General features: G+C 35.8%; 1 long non-coding RNA gene across 1 annotated transcript; it reads left to right on the top strand.

Annotated features, from left to right (window-relative positions):
* The first annotated feature begins 1,239 nt into the window (after window positions 1–1,239).
* Window positions 1,240–13,259, top strand: LOC144284364 (uncharacterized). Its single transcript, XR_013352710.1, has 3 exons — window positions 1,240–1,298; window positions 10,247–10,339; window positions 12,577–13,259. It is a non-coding gene; the product is annotated as an uncharacterized LOC144284364 (long non-coding RNA).
* Window positions 13,260–13,485: the final 226 nt, after the last annotated feature.

Raw genomic sequence — 13,485 nt, 5'->3', positions numbered from 1 at the left:
ATAGATGTTAAATGCAGGATACTATCGTTCCAAATAATTCTGTCACAGAGATTTGGACACTGATTTACATATGGACAAGGGATACAGGGGTAGCAAAGAAGAGGAGGAATTCTGGATGCATTTGAAGAGTTCATCTATTGCTATGGAAACAGATACATCCTAGCAACAGCTGCTTGGTACGTAGCTGACATGCAGAGCTTAAGGCCTTAAACAAGAGGAAAATGAGCCATGAAGAAATCTTTAGTATATATAGCATTTATATTTTTAAAGGTTTGAAATGGAGAGTAGGAAACTCATACATAATTATGTCAAAGAATAGAAGTTACAGAAATTGAGGTTTATCTTCTCACCATCACAGAACCCAGAATATTACTTATTATATTGTAATAGCTACTATTATCTTGATTGCATGACAAAATGCCACTTATCAGATAGCCAGTGCTACTTGAACATCTTATGCTGAGTCTAAAAGATAGTATCCAACCATATTGTAATATACAGTCTTTGTTCTTAGCAGTTCTTAGAATAATATCAGTATAGACTATTTCAAAACTTCCTCTGTAAAAGGAAAAAAATTTAGACAATGGCTTAAGGTTTTTATTTGAAGCTTGAAAAATATTGTAATCTATCTTTTTTATTTTAGTGAATAGAATAGTTTTCTGATGCTTAAAATGTTCTGGGTAAGTGCTTCAGGGGTACCTTTTCTGTGTTTAAATAAACATTTATTTATATAAAATGAAAATAACCAAATATTTGTCATAATTTCAGATCATTCTGTGTGAGTGGTGTGTGTATGTGTGTTAGTGTGTGTGTATGTGTGTGAGTGTGTGTGTGTGTGTCCATAGCAAACAGTTTCCAGAGAGCAGAGGATATTTTTCCATAACTTTTTAATATCTGAATGTAGATTCCATATACATCTTGTAGATTTCCCCTTCTATTTCTGGAGCCATCAAAATTAGTGACTCAGTAGTGGAACTTATCATATTGCTATAGATCCTTTTAGGAACTTAGGCTGCTATACTGTTTTATCTATCACTTTTAACTTCCAGAATCATGATTTTAATATTTAGAATATATTTTCATACTAACCCAGAGGACAGAGCAGAAGATAGCTATCGAAAATATGACCTTTTAGAGAGAGCAATTCAGAAAATTATAGTAAATCAGTAGAATTCACTATGTACTTAAATGCCAACACTATTAAGTGTCTATCAGTTAGAAATGTCATTTTTTATATTAGTTTCAGGTGCACAATATAATGATTCAACAATTCTATACATTACTCAGTGCTCATCAGGGTAAGTGTCTTCTTAATTCTCTTTATCTATCTACTTGGGTGAAATAGAAATGTCATTTTGCTAATCCAGAACTTAACATTTTTTTGGTCTGCTTTTACTAAAGGATTGAAAGAAATACTGTCATCTGCACTGTCAGAAATGCAAGTCAGGGCTCAGAACATTTAAATGTCTATTTGCCTTCACAATCGCATGATTCAAAGAACCACGTTTTGTGACTGTTGATTTTTCCAACAAGTGAACACCTGTCACTTGGTGACCTCTTGGTTGTGATTTATAGTTCTTGTTTTGTGGTACCTAGGCATCTTATTAGTTCAAGATGCATTAAGTGTCTCCAAAACCCTGAATAATTTATTCTATTTTATTTTAATTTAATTTAATCCCCACTCATACAGGTAACAAAACCAAATATCTGAAAGTCATCCTAGACTTCTAATTTCCATCTCTTATATCCAATCACTAAGTTCCGTCCATTTTATCTTCATTTACTTTTTTCCTGAATTACTCTGACAGCCTGCTCTGCCACTGCCTCTCCTCACGTCAGTCAGTTCTCACAGATGCTACCTGGCCTTTCTAAATCCAATTCCAGTGATGCTCTCTCCTGCCTAAAAAATTTCAATGGCTCCCTACTCCCTTTGCAATATAGTACAGCTTTTTTCAGGGGTACAGAATCCTCCAAGATCTGACGTCGGCCTACCATTGACCTTGTATTTCCTCTGTTCTTTAAATGCTAAGCAACAATCATACAAATGAATTGTTTTCTAAATTGTGCTTGCTTCCACTTTTATACTTTTATTCATTGCTAAGACACTTTCCTCTAACCTCTAATTTAAATACCATTTGTCCTTCAAGATTACCAGGCATATTGTTCTAACCTTTTTTTTTTTTTAATGTAGTCTGAAGAGTTTTATGAAACCCTATGTAATCATTACTCAATTTCAACTACTAATCCAGGGTCAGTATTTTTCAGATATACCTCATCCCTCCTGAGTTATTTTGAAACGATTCCATTGGCTGTTATTTCTTCTGTAAATCCTTCCATATACATCTCTTAAAGAAACTCTTTTTAACCAAAACACAATAAAATTATCTAAAGAATTACCAATAACTCCTTGATTCTATGATATATCCAGTAAGTGTTCAAGTTCTAATTGTTTCACGTGTTACCATTTTTAGGAATTTTCTAATTTTAAAATGTTTTGTGTTTTGCTATTTAAATCTGAATTGAATAAAATTCCCAACAGTGCAAATGGTTTATGTGTCTATGACCTACAGGTTCTGCCTCCAGATTTTTTCCTCTTGCAACTTAACTATAGAAGAAATTGGGTTATTTATCCAGGAGAATTTCCAACTATCAGGATTTTGCTGATTCCCTTCTACATTCTCCAGTGGTCTTCCCACTCTTATCTGTGTTGCTAGTTGGTTGGACCTAGAGACTTAATCATATTCAGTTCATTTTTTTTTTTTTCACAAGACTACTTCAGAGGTATTCTCATTGTTCTTCTATCAGGAGCATATGCCTGGTTACCTCTATTTTTATGGTGCAAAGAGCTATGTACACTGTCAATTTATAACTTCATTTAGGGGTTGTCAAATAGTGGTTTTGCCATGTTATCATTTCTTCCTCATTTAATAGCTAGATTAACTTGATGAATAAAATGTCTGTTGGTGGGACACCTAGGTGGCTCAGCAGTTGAGCATCTGCTTTTGGCTCAGGGCATGATATGGGGTCTCAGGATCGAGTCCCACATCAGGCTTCCTACATGGAGCTTGCTTCTTCCTCTGCCTATGTCTCTGCCTCTCTCTCTCTGAGTCCCTCATGTACTAAATAAATAAAATCTTTTTTTTTTTAAATTTTTATTTATTTATGATAGTCACAGAGAGAGAGAGAGAGGCAGGGACACAGGCAGAGGGAGAAGCAGGCTCCATGCACCGGGAGCCCAACGTGGGATTCGATTCCGGGTCTCCAGGATCGCGCCCTGGGCCAAAGGCAGGCGCCAAACCGCTGCGCCACCCAGGGATCCCAATAAAATCTTTTTTTAAAAAATGTCTGTTGGCTATCAGTGATAAAGCTCACATATTTTTATTTACCAGTTTTTGGTTGTTTGCCAGTTTTCAAAAACTTTAATTGAGCAATATTTTATTTGGAATTTTTAAACTTTATCTGGAATGTTTATGAACTCATGACTGACATACATCATGGTTTTCAAACCATTTTAGTTGTTTATCCTATTGATGTTCAAGTTGTCTCAATTTTGGTCAGTAAGTGGCAATCTCCATAAGTTGGCTCTTGAGTTCTCCTGATGAGCTCTATGAAAATCTTTAGCCTTCTTTGTGTCTATCCTAACAAAACATTTCAGGCTCAGCTTTAGTTCCAGCCCAGACCTGAAAGCAGCCATTTCTCCAATGAGCTCTTTTATTTCTTTGAATGAAAGATAAGGAATATCAAGAGTCACAGTTGTACTTCAAACCCGAACTCATGATCACGGAGTTTTACTTAGTCTTTTACACTTTTAAATCTGTGTCTTAACAACCAAACTGAGAATCCCAGTTCTAAAGGATTTGGGCTATGGTAGAACTACAGTTATTTATTTAATTTTCCTGATAATTAGATACAATGGTGTCAGACTTATAATATAAACAGCACTTAGGAACAATATGATTTCCAGAACAACTCAACTTATATCTAGCTCTTTTTGACTTTTGTCCTTCGAATATATGTATTGGTGGTAAATCTCTGATGTGTTTTTTAAAGATAGTACAGTTCCCCTCTGTGTGGGTATATTATCATCCACTGTATATGCAGAGAGGCTCATTTGTTTCATTTTCTCAAGGTTTCTTAAGATAGTTTGAAAATTTAAAAAATAAAATAATTTTTTTAAAAATGTAAAATATTTTCACAATTTGAAAATCAAAACAAGGGATATTTGAAGTCTAGCATCCACCCCTACTTGCTTGAAATTAATTTCTCCTTCACTTACATAGATATATATTTTTAAAATGTTTGTTTCTTTTCATTTTTTAATATTATACACACATATAAACTACATTAGGGTAGTTTTTAAGAGGTAAATGGTAGCATATTATATATATTATATAATACCCTTGGTTTTTTACCTTGCTTTTTTCACCCTAAGGTTGATCTCTAGTAGTATTTAGAGCTATTTCTCATTCATTTTTATATCTATATGGTAATCCATAGTGTGGATGTAAGTCAACCAGCTTCCTACTGATGTCTGTTTAAATTGCTGTAACAAATATTCCTGCAATGCATAGTCTTATGCAAAACCCTTTTTTTTTTTTTTTTTTTTTTTTGCCAGTATATCTGTGAGATAGATTCCAGCAACTTAGATTGCTGGGTCAAAATATAAATACTGTATAATTTTGCTAGGAATTTCCAAATTATTTTCAATAGCAATTGCTCTATGTTGTATTCTCCCTAAAGATATATGAAATTGCCTCTTTTCCCAGTTTTGCCAACAGAGTACATTTCTTGATTTTGTTCCAAGTTAATATATAAAAAATGCTCTCTTACCATAGTTTTAATTTGCATATTCTCTTATTATGACTGAGTTGAATACTTATTCACATGGTTAAAGCCATTTGCAGTTCTTATTTCTATGAATTATCTATTAATTTCCACAGCTAATCTTTATAGGACCATCAGCTTTTTCTTATTTTAGAAACACTTAATATGTTAGAGATATTAATTATTTATCTACAATTTAAGTTGAAAACAAATTGCCATTATTTTGATTATGATGTTTTTATTTTTATTTCTTAAGATTTTATTTTATTTTATTTTTCAAATTAAATTTTATTTTTTTCTATTTTTAAATTTAAATTCAATTAGCCAACAGATAGCCATCATTAGTTTCAGATGTAGAGTTCAGTTATTCATCAGTTGCATATAACACCCAGTGCTCATCACATCATGTGCCTTCCTCAATGCCCATCACCCAGTTACCTCATCCCCCAACCACCTCCCCTCTAGCAATCCTCAGTTTGTTTCCTATAATTAAGAGTCTTTTATGGTTTGTCTCCCTGATTTCTTCCCATTCAGTTTTCCTTCCTTCCCCTATGATCCTCTGCTCTGTTCTTATATTCTGCACATGAGTAAAACTGTATGATAATTGTCTTTCTCTGATTGACTTATTTCACTCAGCATAATGCCCTCTGATTCCATCCACGTTGATATAAATAGTAAGATTTCATTCTTTTTGATGGCTGAGTAATACCACATCTTCTATATCCATTCATCTATTGATGGACATCTGAGCTCTTTCTACAGTTTGGGTATTGTGGATATAGCTGCTATAAACATTGAGGTGCAGTTGCCCTTTTGGATCACTACATTTGTATCTTTGGGGTATATACCTAGTAGTATAATTATCATTTTGACCCTTTTTGATTTCTTAGGTAGTATTTTTTTTAAAAGATTTTATTTATTTATTTGAGAGAGAGAGAGATCAAGAGAGAGAGAAGGAGCAAGGGGAGGGGAATAGGGGGAAACAGATTCCCTGCTGAGCAGGGAGCCCAAAAAGAGGGACTGACTTTTCATCTTATAGCTATAGAAAAATTAAATCCCATTGCTATAGCTAATTGACTAACATTCTGGTAATCAAAAATAATAATATAAAAAGATAGACTCTTTTGTAGTATGGATTGATGGATTCTACAATCTTCCTGGTCCTACAACATATTCCTTTACTACCTGAAATCAGGGTAAAAATTTCCAGAAGACGTAGTTCTTTATGTAAGGCCCTAAAAGACTTACTTAAAATTCATTTTTTAATGGCAAAATGTAAAGATTTGTTATATTGAATAATAACATCTTAGCTTGGAAATGAAGCTATCCTACCCAGATGGACCCTGAAGATACAGATCCCAAGATAAGCAAGTTATAATCTAACAACAGGATCTAACAACAGAAACAAGTGCTATGCAGTATCTTGCATCTTAGTAACTAGCTCCCTGACTCAAATCCCACAATGCTTAACAAATATAAGAAACTTGAGAAACCAGGTACTTAGGGGAGGCAACTATAGGGTGGTAGAGCCAGATTACAGTATAGTGGGCTCTCCTTTGGATGATATGATCACAAAATTTACATAATTTGTATATACTGTTGTATTATACAGTAATTTATGTGTGTGTATATATATGTATTTTATATTCATGTTTTATATACAATGTATGTATAACAATGCATATTCCTGTATGAGCCCCTTACATGTTTGGACTCTATCCATCTGTCACTGTAGCCCATTTTGTAGCACAGTACTTAGAGCAAAATTGGTGCTCAAAGGTTTTATCAAATGAAAAATTAAAGACCAAATGTCATTGATGCCTAGGTCTGACCCTTTTTACGTGAAACTTACCCGTTCTTGGAAACAGACTGCAAACAGAACCCACATGTCAGAATTTAACAAATTCCCATACAGCAGGATTTCTCCCCATAGAAGTAATTCAATAGAGAGAATAATATTACTGCTGTCTTGACTTTTGTATTTCTGAAATGGTAAATTGGCTTTTGCATGGAAAGTTTTGTTACGTAGGAAAAACCATTCTGAAGTCTGAAAGCTTAAAATATTGTACCTAAATGAAGGAAGATATGTGGCTGATTGCAGGTCTCCATCAAAAGTGAATCTTGAATAATAATAATAATAATAATAATAATAATGCAATTTGCTTTCTGCTGAAATGACAAAATATGAAGAAGATTTTTATCCTTGAACTGTTTGGACTGAAATGAAGGACCCAAACCAGAGCCATAAAAGGTAAATCAGATTCAGAGTCAACAAAACTTTTTTTTTTTTTTTTTTAATTTAAGAGAGAGAGACAAAGAGAGCTGGAGCAGCAAGGGGCAGGGGCAGAGGAAGAGAGAGAATCGTAGGCAGGCTACATGCCCAGTGTGGACCCCACCTTGGGGCTTGATCTCAAGACACTGAGGTCATAACCTGAGCCAAAATTAAAAGTTGGTTCCTTAACCAACTGAGCATATTCTTTTTATGTAACCACACTGTCAATGTCATTCAGTCATTTAATATAGTTAACCATTTTTACATTTTCAAATTATTTCATACTCTCTTCTACTTCATTTAAGTACAGAGACATTTTCAGTGTTCGGAATTTTATGCTTCCTTATTTTGGCAAGCAGTTTTCAGTAACTTTCTTTTTGAGCCAGAAGATCAGAGATTAACACTTTGCTTCTTTATGATTACAGTGTTCATTCTTTCCATCTAGAGTATTCAGAACATGAGGGAAATAATTATAACAAAAAGAATAAGTGCAATTCTCTATAATTTAAACATAAAATGTCTGAGTTTAGCAAAAACATTCTGACGAAACGAAAAAGATAACATTTTGTCCGCATGTTAACTATTATTTACAAATAGTGTAATTTGGTTTATACTTGATCTAATTATAGCAAAATGGAGTGCTTATTTTTTAAAATGCTTAGGCATAGTTTAGCCACACAAGTTATGTCCCAGATGAGGCAAAAAAAAAAAAAAAGGGAGTGGGAGAGAAAGGGGAAAAAACCAGAAAGATGGGGTGGGGGAATGAAGAAAGAGTGAAGAAAAGATTCAACATGATACCAGACAAATTATTTTAAATGTCTAAATACAGAAAGCATGCCTGAAACACAAAATTAAAGTAAAATTTAGGGCAACTATTTACATAAGTAAGCACCCATTGCAAAAGGAGTATATCAAAACATTCCAAATAAATGAGGATATTTGAAAAAGAAAACATATCTCAAGTCTTCACCTGGCACCGTTCAGCTTCTCCTCAAACACATTAATCGGTTCTCAGTTAAAACTTTTCCACTTGCTCCGAGAGGTGAGAAGGTTAAAAATGCATTAGTTTTGTACCGATTAAGATTAGAGAGTGTGGCAGCAAGCTATTGACAGATTCTTAAGCAGATTCTTATTCAGATACAGAAAAAAAAAAAAAAAAAAAAAATTCAGCTCAAACCTCCTTACAAAGAGCGCGCTGGGTTCAAGCAGGACACAGGAATTTTTCTGGGTTGCAGTTCCAGCTCATGACCAGAGATGGCGCTGAGTGTTCAGGGAACCCCGGGCCAACCTGAATCAGAAATTAGAAAAAATAGGACTAAAGTCTGTGAGCGTGAATCCTCAGCAGCACGCCTGAGATAATGAATACGAGGAAGGGGGGCGGGGGGATGGGGTGGGTAGAAAGCACAAAGAACAAATAAAAAGACTTGTGTGAAGAATCACATATGGGAAAGGAGATAGGAATGAAAGTCCTGACAGGCTCATATGGGGAGAAGCTCCTCTGTGGAGCATCAGGAATATGGATCAAAACACTGAAAAAATTGGGGCATCAATCTATTTTCCTTAGGTGAGATTAGCTGTTGGAGAACCTTTTCTGATATTTAATAAGTCTTTATTTGGCAGAAGGGCCATGAGAGTTTTCATTCCTTTAGTGTTATATTCTAAAGGCCTGTGGACTGGTTCCACCTCTATCTTTAACAAATAAAGATCCAAAAGTAATTTGATGTAGTCATAGAGTACAACCCCTTTCAAAGGCTACAATGCCTTTAAAATTTCTTTTCGATGAATGGATTTTTGGCAAACAAAGATATCTTAAATGAAAAAGGTACAAGTTGTTTGCAATCACAGCTGACGTGCATATCTCTTGATCCGTATTCAAAAAAAGCAGAATTGAAGACACCGCATAAAAATAATTACAAAATTACTCAAAGTCCCTCCAGTAAGTATGGCAATGTTTTTAAAGTTATTTTCATGCTTTTGTGTTCTTTGCCTTCTGTTATATAAAAAATTAATAAAAGTAACCCCCCCCCCCAAAAAAAATTCTAATTTATAGGAAAGGACTTTAAATGGAAAGCCTAAGTGTCCTTCCCTGCCTTGTGTGTATACCTCCCTTCTCCAATCTTTCCTTGGAATTCAGGACTAGAGCATACACAGCTGTGGTCAGAAGGTGCTAAGTACTTTATTCTTGCTATGTAAAGTGTGGCTTGTGAGTCAGCAGCATCAGTATCATTTGGGAGCTTGTCAGAAATGCAGAATATGAAGCCTCAGCTCAGATTTAATGGAGCAGGATCCATATTTTAACAACATCCCTAAGTGATATATATGCACATTGAAGTTTGAGAAGCTCTGCTCTAGATTCCAAAGACAGAACTATTGAGGGCAAGTCCTCTCTTTCAGCTGAGCAAGAGGCTGCAGAAATAGTCTATATTGAATGCTCCATCTTTCTTAGACTGTAGAGAGAGGGAACTAGGGAGGAGAAGTCTGAGTCAATCATCATCAGAGACATTGAGAAATAGTGCTCACGGCAAGTGACTGTCTCGTATCTAAGGAAGTGAGAAGAGCTCCAAGGAAATTGGTAATAGATATGTGTGCTGACAATAAAGGAACACTTACATCTCAATCCAATGCTGGATATTTATTTTCAGAATCGACATGGCCACTGTGGCGCTTTCCTTGGGGTAAAAGGGAGCATGCAAGTTCTTAGATGAGCCCACAGTGTTTCCCTAGATTTTAGGGACATATGTAAACTTTGAGACTGTGACTATTTATGGTCTTGTGACTTTTAAATGTTGGAGATTTCTTGTAGTAGCCTGTGATGATGCTATGAGATGGGCCTGGGGCATACAATGGGAAGAAGGTGAAGGTCAACCAGTTCCTCCAAACCATCTCAGTTTCCTGTGTTCTTGGGAGCAGTCCAAAACAGGATATGCATAGTTTCTGTGGTTCCATGAAATGAGACATAGAGATTTAATGAGGAAGTATGCACCCAGGTGCCTAATAAGCCTAGCAAGATTTTATCCCTTCCAGAGAAATAATTACAGGCATGAACCACAGTCATAGCTAATAGGAGACAATGTTCCTATCTCTGAATGGGGCATTGGGGACAGAAGAGGACTGGGTGAACACTGCCCTAAGGAATATGTACCACCACAGGTGAACTGTCACCACCATGGAAGTCAACAGCAGCAAGAAGATGGGCTCAAACCATAGCAAGACCAAGATCCAGTGCCCATCAGCAGCATTCAGGTAACTATATTAGATGAACCTCACTGCTGCTATCTCTCCTTTTAATGTCTTCCTTTAAAAAGATCTAAACAGAAAAAAGGGAGAAAAAGAAGCCAGAACATATCCCATCCTCCTCCATCATGCCAAGAATAGGGGTCATAGCTCAAATCTGTTCTTGAAAGTGGACAAGGAGTAAGAAAGGAAGAGCTAAGATTTCAACTGTGTTTATGTTCTTGTTGCTTTAAATTAGGCTAGACTTCAGTACCTAAAAGTGACCAGAAAATGACAGAATCATCCCATGACGTTGTTAACCAATGAGAAAGCCTGGAACGTAGCGGGGTTGGAAGTAACAGTAGACAACATAAAACCAATAACTGTCATATAGTCGCTTTTATTTAAAGAAAAAGTTACAAATGTAAATAACAAACATGTCTAGAAATCTTGGTCAATCATCTTTTTCTGTTTTGTCCATGATAAACAAGGTGAGGAAAGTACACTTGTCCTACCTGTTGTCTCTCCCAAGTTCACATCTCTTGATTAGGGGGAGTTACATTATTGCTCTTTTTACTTAGGGGGTAGGTTTATAGCTTTGCTAAGAGTAATATAATATCAATCATTGTTTAGGAAAAGAAAGTACAACTGACTCTGCAAATAAAGTGAAGAAATAATGAATACTTTTACATTCTAACCACATTTTCTCTTAGCATCCCTACATTTGGGTGAGCTATTTGGGGGTTGCTCTTCATGCCCTGTCCTGATTTAAGAACTCCTGAGAACTCACTTCCCAGTACCTGCAGAAGAAGTTCTGTGGCCAGCACCCTCTCTGCCTGTAGGGAAGGCTGGAAGAGCTGAGGATGTAAGGCTCTCAGGACAATCCTCGGCCAATGATTGGCAAGAACTGGAGAATAGATGTCCCACTTTCCTTTCCTTGTCTCTCAAGGAAGGACAAATCTGGGGTATCTTTGACACAATTTCCCAGAAAGCTTTAGTGAGGAAAATGGAAATTATTAAAAATAAAGCCACTGTGACAGAATGGGTCTAACAAGTGCATTGTCACATGAAGCTTGATTGACCGAGAGTCTAAAAATTATAACAGTTAATTTGCATAATGGAAAGAAAGCCTTTCTCTGACTTGCAAAATGGGGTAAGCAAAAAATATAAAATAATTTGGGGAAGTTCACAATGAGTGTAAAACTGTGTTATAAAATACTGTGAATAGAATCATCCTTAGTATAATAAATTTTTACAGTCTATTAGAGACTTTTGCAGGGACTGTTTATCCAGTTTATATTTTTAGCATTTTTTGTGTTTCCTCTTCCTGCAATTTGTGTTTTAAGACATGTTATTATCATTATTATTTTTTTAAGTTTAAAAGAAGTTAGGAGACAGAGAGATAAAGTCAAAGTAGTTTGTTTCACTTTCTGAAATAATTTTGCAGTAAATGTAAGAAGGAAGGATCTAGAAACACCTAAAATATCTCTTAGACTATTTATGGATTTAAAATTTTTTAAAAAGATCTTACTTATTTATTCATGAGAGACACAGAACAAGAGAAACACAGAGAGAGGGACAGAGACACAGGCAGAGGGAGAAGCAGACTCCATGCAGGGAGCCTGACATGGGACTCGATCCTGGGTCTCCAGGATCACGTCCTGGGCCGAAGGTGGCGCTAAACCGCTGAGCCACTGGGGCTGCCAGGATTTAAAATTTTTTTTTGATAGTTTCAGTGTTTTAGGTGTGCTACTGATTGTCAGGAAGAGGCCACCCACAACACTCACATTTCTCCATCCATGGGAGATTAGATAATGCTTAGGACTCAACTCACCAGGACTACAACAATGTGACTTTGCAGGGCTAGGGATCCAAGAATATATGCAGTTATTGGTGAAACTGCCAGCAAATTCAGTAAAAGGTCAATTCTTTGTGCCTTGCAGCACACTAATTTTGAGCCTCACCCTATGGCTCAGGTCAAATTTATACAAGTAATTTGTGCGCTTGCACTTGAGGCAGGGTTTCTCCACTTCAGAGCTACTGACTTTGGACCAGATAATTCTCTGCTGTGGGGGTGCTGTTCTGTGAATTGTAGCATGTTTAGAAGTGTGCCTGACCTTAACCCACCAGATGCTGTTGACCCAAAAATAACTCCAGATATTGCCAAATATACCCTGGGGAAGAGACAGTATATAGTTGAAAACCATTGAATTGATATAATGTTTACAAACTGTTGACTGCCCTGATTCTTCTTGCTCTACCCTTAGCATCATTAAGGCAACGTCATCATGTTGGAGGACAAATGGAGTCAATGCCCAGGAGCTCCCAAGCTATAGCTGCATACAGCCACGCTATTCCCTGAAAGGTCATGCCTGCTATAGCCCTCCCTCTCTACCGAAAGTATCACCCTGGTAGTGATTTACATATTGAATTGTGTGACACTAAATATTTAAGTGCTTGTTTGTACCATTTACAAGTATGACATTATAATCATCTTTATCTCTTTCTTACCTTCCCTTTTTTTTGTAGTGTTTTTTCTTTTTTTCTGGTGTTTTTCTCACTTCACACTTTTCTGTTTATTGTGCGTGGTGTGTTTTGTAAGTAGGCAGTAACATAGTCATGGCTGGAATATTGCTGTCATAAATTTGGGTTTAATCCATAGGTCAGCTGGCCAGCCAAATTATTAAGTGGTACAGTGTTTTTCTGCATTATGTGATAAAGTCTTTTTCATTTATTCAAATTCAGTGTATGTTTCTCAGTTGCATCTACCCTGCCGTAATTCCTGTTTATATTTATACCCATTCCACTTTTGTTATGGTCCGGTTTTAGCAAATATTGGTAATTTTACAGAGAAATAACATTGTATTTGCTACCAGAAAGATAAATAAACTAACCAGTCATCTGAAGAGCAATAATAATGGATTTTGTATTCTCCGTTGATGACCGTAAGCAACAGGCCTAAGATATGAAAGTTTTAAATGAAAAGAATAAGCAGAGCACGATCTCTCCTCTAGAGTAAAGGCAGAGGCAGAACAGAACATCTATAACTGAATTTATTGTTTTCTTGGATACATACCTTAATAATAATGGCCCTTCAGCAGGGCAGTTATAGATAGCTTAAAAAATAAACCAGTCACTTCTTACACACTAAAATGGCTTTAATAAAAAAGAGTAAT

Source organism: Canis aureus, chromosome 1 (genome assembly GCF_053574225.1).
Source record: "Canis aureus isolate CA01 chromosome 1, VMU_Caureus_v.1.0, whole genome shotgun sequence".
Taxonomy (NCBI): domain Eukaryota; kingdom Metazoa; phylum Chordata; class Mammalia; order Carnivora; family Canidae; genus Canis; species Canis aureus.
The sequence above is the reverse complement of the archived record's forward strand: the minus strand, read 5'-3'. Positions and strand labels throughout refer to the sequence as shown.